Raw genomic sequence first — 7,050 nt, forward strand, 5'->3', positions numbered from 1 at the left:
AACCACCGGGCGGTCCTGGCAAGACGCGATCGGGGAAATACAACTAGCCTTGAATTGTACCACCAACCGCGTGACTAAGTCAAGCCCGTTGGAACTACTAATCGGTAAAACAGCGAGACCCTACGGCTTATCCCTACCCGACAGTATCGAAGAAAGAGAGGTAAATATCTCCCATGTAAGACAGCAGGCGATAAAGAATATAGAAGCAAGCGCCAAATACGATAAGGATAGGTTCGACGAAAACAAAGCTAAAATAGTTAGGTTCAACCTTGGCGATTTCGTATTACGCAAGAACGAGGAACGGAACCAGACGAAGTTAGATCCGAAATTCAGGGGTCCGTTCGTAATAGCAGAGATTTTGGAAGGAGATAGATATACCCTAAAAACCTTAGACGGCAAACGATCATATAAGGACAGACACGATAGACTGAGAAAGATGCCAGAAGGTTGCGTCCCTGCTGAGTTAGACGTCTGCGGTGATGACGACGGCGGTGATAATAACGATGCAAGTACACTGACCTCAGAGGATCATTAACACTGCGTTGTGGTCATAGTAATACACCGAGTGGTTTTATGTGCTTTTGTTGTAACCCGGTGAGTGGGTTGATGTGCTTTTGTTGTAACCCGTTGAGTGGGTTGATGTGCTTTTGTTGTAACCCGTTGAGTGGGTTGATGTGTTTCTGTTGTAGCCCGTTGAGTGGGTTGATGTGCTTTTGTTGTAACCCGTTGAGTGGGTTGATGTGCTTTTTGTTGTAACCCGTTGAGTGGGGTTACGTGCTTTTGTTGTAACCCGTTGAGTGGGGTTACGTGCTTTTGTTGTAACCCGTTGAGTGGGCTTACGTACTTTCTGGGTGTAATGCACCCAACGTGGCAATATGATCCAACAAACTGAGGTTCACCAGTGTGCGAAATCGAAAATGATCTGTTGTGTCATTACGGTCTGACTGGCGACTCACAGAACGCACCTGACACTTTCAGTACAAATTATAACATTACAAATTCCTATTCTCTTTTATTTTTCTGTTGTCAAACCTCCGAACGAAACTTTGTTATTGCACTGGACCCTTGACTTACTTAGATATTTAGTTAAATCGTAAACAATGTCGGTTGTAGCGAATCTAATGTAAGAAATACGATATTTTAGTTACACACGAGGACGTGTGATAGTCAGGATGGCCGTGTCGGAGATGAAAAGAACACCGGAGCCTTTGGAATTTTGGATAACCCCGCAACATTGTAACCTAGAGTCTACTATAGCTGTAATCAAACAATTGTAGTTATTCAACCCGATTGTAATTATTCGAGAATTGTGATAATGAGCTTGGGCTCGAGGCGACAGTCAGTCGCCGAACGTAGCCGCGGTCACGGGATGAACGTTTTGCCTAACAAGGTATGGAGTAATTCTATAGCTCTCCTTAAAAGAAATATTCGTGGCGACACGCGACAGTAAACATTCCAACGGTTTCTGTCCCGTGGCTCGCCACACGCAGACCCTATTCTTCGAGTAAGATGATTGCCAGATGTCGATGCGTCTCCGCAGTACATGTTCGGCTAGCCCGAGGGCCCGTAATAAATCTTAAGGTTTAGTTAACTAAAGTCCTTCAAACAGACAAACAGTCTTTGTCCCAGCTACGGGAAGATAGGGGAGACATATTTTTTAACGAACGGCGTCTCCCACTAGCAACTTTCCCTCGAGGGCGGCTAACATCCTTTTCTAACCACCGATATAGAGATTGACCAATTAGCAGCAACGCCAATTTCCCTTACTTTCTGAACGAAGGCTTTTCTCGACGAATCCGATGATCTCGTGTCCTTAGACACACCCCATTATAGTTTTCCTCTGTGGCATCATCGGGACTGGAAAGGCATTCTCGCTCGCGATCTCATCGATCAAGGAGTAACGCCTTCGCGATCAGTGATTATTTTCAGACTTAGACTTTGTGTGAACGTTCTGTTGTCATCTCGTTGGCCGCGGATTCGTTATTGAGCCCGAGAACATCGTCACTAGCGTCGCGAGTGCCGAACCGCTGTGATCAACTGTTAAGACTGTAATAATTCTATCACTGCAATAAACTACGCCTGTGTGTACTGTATCAATGGCTAATCCTCGAGAAGATTCATTTGACGCCCACAACCTCATTCCCAGTGACGATCCGACATATATATTCAAAGACAAGGTACATTTGTAATATTTATTCCTATTGACGATATATACTTATATATTTATAACAATAAAACAAATTCATTTATACTACTTACCAATACGTACGCATATATGTATATAATTATAACCCAAGTAGTATTCATAATATTTATGTAGTATCGTGGACGAAAGGCCTGGGCAATATCGGACGAACTATGAACAGTGTCGCGAGAGCCGAGGCGCCGTTGGGCCCATCAATGTGTCATCGGTCTTTTCAAGTGCATAGTTTCGTGGAAAAGACCTACGTGACCCTGGCCACGAGCGTCTGCAGAACACGTGTGCGGTGGGCCTAGGAAAAGGGCAATGGAATGCGACAACAGTTAGTCGAGAAACAGTGTGTTAGTCGAGAAACAGAGCGCGGAGTCGAGAACGAGAGTGCGAGTCGTGGAGCCGAGTGCGAGTTGAGCGGAGACGGAGGTTGCGAGTGGCGTTGCCGAGAGAGTGTGGATTGCGCTGTGTTCTGTACGTTTGGTATGAATAGTTCAAGTTAAGCCACAATCGTCTTATCTGTCTGATTAACATCTTTATTGTCCACGTTTTGTAAACATATTACATCACGATATTACATATTTTTGGGGGCTCAGCCGGGATTGGACAAGACAGAAAACGAAACGGTTTAACAGAGCTGTTCGAGCTAGTTGTGAATTTACCGGTACGCGGTGCGGTAAAAGACGATATCGTTGACTGTTTAAGTTTGTGTTGTGTGAAAAATGGCCAACGTCGGGGACGAACGATTGTCGGGTGAAGAGGGTTCGACGCTGGAGGAGCTGAGGAATAAGCTCGCGCGAATGAACCTCCCTATATCGGGTGCGAGGTCAGTGCTGATTGCAAGGCTGAATCGGGCGTGTAGGGCTGGACAATCGTGTCGTAAGGGATCGACGGGCGGTGAAGAGCTAACCGGTCAACGAGATTTAGAAAATGTACAGAGAGTTGAGCGTGATTGTAACGAAGGTGAGGATGTTGAGAAAATGAATACGAAGGAGTTGAAGGAGCGCCTCGCTAGTTTGGGTTTAAAAACGACGGGAAGAAAAGTAGAATTACGCGCACGGCTACGAGCGGCTATGGATGGTAATGACATATCGTCGGAAGAAGAAAGCGACGACGAAAGTGAGGATGAAGATGACAGAAAAACCGCCAGAGGATACAAGAGAGATACGCGAAGGGTGTATCAGGACCGTGACGAATGTTGTCGAAGGGCATGTGTTGGTTCGACGCTGAGTTTTAGAGACGTCGAAGATGCATTAGAGTCGTTTAGTGGCAACAGAGGTGAAAATGTCGAACGATGGTTCGAGTCGTTCGAGGAAGTCGCTGATACGTGCATGTGGTCGGATGGGCAGAAGGCAGTCTACGCGAGGAAGCTGCTGAAGGGATCAGCGAAAATATTTGCGAGCTTCGAGTGTCATGCCAGGACTTGGCATGAGTTGAAGAGGGGGCTAGTGAAAGAATTTTCGAGGAAAGTCAACAGTAGGCAAGTTCATCAGAAACTTGAAGAAACAAAAAAGGAGAGTGATGAAGCATGTTTGGCGTACATGTACCGTATGCTCGAGATAGCCAGCCATGTGGACATGGAGGAGGAAGCAAAGGTGGAATACATAGTGGATGGAATAATAGACGACGAGAACAATAAGGCTGTATTGTACGGCGCTACGTCAATCAAAGAGTTGAGGAAGAGGTTAGTAATGTACGAAGAGCAGAAGAGTCGCAGAGCAAAGTCGATTGTGAAGCCGGCTAAAACCCAGAAGAACGGGAAGCCCAGTCAATCTGTAGACGCAATGAAGAAAAGAAGATGCTTCATTTGCGGTAGTGAGGATCATCTAAGTGTTAAGTGTCCGGAGAGGGGAGAAGGTGTTAGGTGTTTCAAGTGCAGCGGATTTGGACATATTGCAGCGAGGTGTACGGCACAACCGAAAGAGACTTGCGTAGTGTCAAGATCCGAAAAGGGGAAGTATGTGAAGGAAGTGGCGATAGATGATTGTAGGTTTGTGGCATTAGTGGATACAGGTAGTAACCTTACGTTCATACGAGCGGATGAGTATGCGAGGTTAGGATCACCACCTCTGGGAAATTGCAAACTTAGGTTCGATGGTTTTGGTTCTGTTGGCAATAGTACCTGGGGCGAGTTCACAAGGGTAATGACGGTCGACGGGTGCGACTTTACTGTCACTCTGCATGTTGTCTCGGATAAGGTAATGACAAGACACAGTCTACTCTTAGGTACCGACTTTTTAGACCAGGTAGAGTTGCGAGTCAAACGGGGCGAGGTGACATTTTTACGACTCGACGATCAGACCGACGGTCACGAGGACGCGCCGGATGTACTGAGGGTAAACGCGATAGAACAATCCGACGAGATCGATTTGTCACATGTACGAGAATCTCATTACCGTGAAGCGATTCGAGATATCGTTAGGGGGTATAGGCCGGAGAAGAAGCGAGACGTCGGAATAACCGAAAAAGTAGTTTTGGAAAGCGACAAGCCGGTAGCGCGAAGACCGCGAAGACTGGCGCCGTCGGAAAGAAAGGAAGAAGATGATTTGATGGAAGCGTGGACAAACGAGGGTGTCATCAAATCGTCAGACTTGGAGTATGCGAGTCCGATAGGTGTAGTTAGAAAGAAAGATTTGTGTGTGCGTGTGGCTAGATGGGCCTTGTTACTAGGCGAGTTTAAGTATCAAGTGTGTCATCGGCCCGGGAAAAGTATGCAGCATGTAGACGCTCTGAGTAGGAACCCCCTGCCGAGCACTATGTATGTAACGGAGAGTGAAGACGGGCTGATTGCACGGTTGAGAAGGGCACAGAACGAGGACATTGAAGTCCGTAGGATTTTGGACGCCGCAACGTGCAGTCAGGCCGACGGGTATGTGCTAAGAAACGATATTCTGTATAAGGAATGTGAGGACGATGTGCTAATAGTAGTACCGAGGGCGATGCAGACGCAAGTGGTCAGGCAAGCGCACGAGCGTGGGCATTTCGGGGTTACCAAAACCGAAGCTATGGTCAAGAAGGACTTCTGGTTCAAGGGGTTGCGCGAGAAGGTCGAACGCGTGGTATCCAACTGTCTCGACTGTATCCTAGCCGAACGGAAGCTAGGCAGGCAAGAGGGATATCTTAACCCGCTGGACAAAGGCGACACGCCGTTAGATACTTACCATATTGACCATGTGGGCCCCATGACAGCTACAAAGAAGAGGTACGCGCACATCTTTGTAGTGGTGGATGCGTTCACGAAGTTCACGTGGCTTTATCCCACTAGGTCTACTAATACCGCGGATGTTGTCGACCGACTGAAGAAGCAAGCGGCTATTTTTGGGAATCCGCGGCGAATCATCTCCGATCGGGGAACAGCGTTCACGTCCAACGCTTTCCGAGAGTATTGCGAAGGAGAAAACATAAAGCATTCATTAATCACGACAGGGGCACCGAGGGGGAACGGGCAGGTAGAGAGGGTAAACAGGACTCTCATACCATTACTAACTAAACTGACTGCCCCTAAACCCGATGACTGGTATAAGCATGTTGACCAGGTTCAGAAACACCTAAACTCCACCGTAAACAGAAGCACAGGGAAGACTCCTTTCCAGCTATTGGTTGGGGTCGAAATGCAAGTCAGGGAAGAGGCGAAGATTAGAAAGCTGATCGACGAAGAGTGGGCCGCGAGATTTGAAGAACAACGTCACGAGCTACGTGAGGACGCGAAGAGGAAGATCGCCGCAACTCAAGAGGAGAATCGTCGAAGTTACAATAGAAGAAGAAAGAGCGCGAAGCAGTATCAAAGGGGGGACCTTGTCGCCATAAAGAGAACGCAGTTCGGCGCAGGGTTAAAACTCGGGGGCAGATTTTTAGGCCCGTACCGGGTCGCGCGAGCCATGCGAAATGACCGCTACACTGTGGAGAAAGTGGGGGAGCATGAGGGGCCCGCGCACACCTCGACGACTGCAGACTTCATGAAGCCGTGGGTCCTGAACGCCGAAGATGACGCATCTGATGACAGCGAGATAGAAGACAACATCTGAGGGCAGATGTTATTGCAGGATGGCCGAATGTAGTATCGTGGACGAAAGGCCTGGGCAATATCGGACGAACTATGAACAGTGTCGCGAGAGCCGAGGCGCCGTTGGGCCCATCAATGTGTCATCGGTCTTTTCAAGTGCATAGTTTCGTGGAAAAGACCTACGTGACCCTGGCCACGAGCGTCTGCAGAACACGTGTGCGGTGGGCCTAGGAAAAGGGCAATGGAATGCGACAACAGTTAGTCGAGAAACAGTGTGTTAGTCGAGAAACAGAGCGCGGAGTCGAGAACGAGAGTGCGAGTCGTGGAGCCGAGTGCGAGTTGAGCGGAGACGGAGGTTGCGAGTGGCGTTGCCGAGAGAGTGTGGATTGCGCTGTGTTCTGTACGTTTGGTATGAATAGTTCAAGTTAAGCCACAATCGTCTTATCTGTCTGATTAACATCTTTATTGTCCACGTTTTGTAAACATATTACATCACGATATTACATTTATTTTCACTGATAACATGAACGTAAAACCTAAAATAAAACAAGGTTTTAACAATAAAAAAAAGAAGAGAAAAAAAAAGGGAGAAAGGAAAAATAATATAATATATGTCGGATCAGGATTCGAATTTTGGGCGCGCGACGACTCTTCATGTGGACTAGCCATCGTTTCACAAAGCCGAGATTTTATTTACACGTATATACAGGTCTATCACTAAGCTTAACAAATAATAAGTACAACTAATAATAAGTCTAACAAACACTAAGCCTAATGAACAATACGATCTACGAATAATTAAATTAAATAATACTATTAGCAATGTTTGAGTTCAAACGAATCCACGGTCACCGGG

This window comes from Bombus vancouverensis, unplaced genomic scaffold, assembly GCF_051014615.1.
Source record: "Bombus vancouverensis nearcticus unplaced genomic scaffold, iyBomVanc1_principal scaffold0068, whole genome shotgun sequence".
Classification (NCBI taxonomy): domain Eukaryota; kingdom Metazoa; phylum Arthropoda; class Insecta; order Hymenoptera; family Apidae; genus Bombus; species Bombus vancouverensis.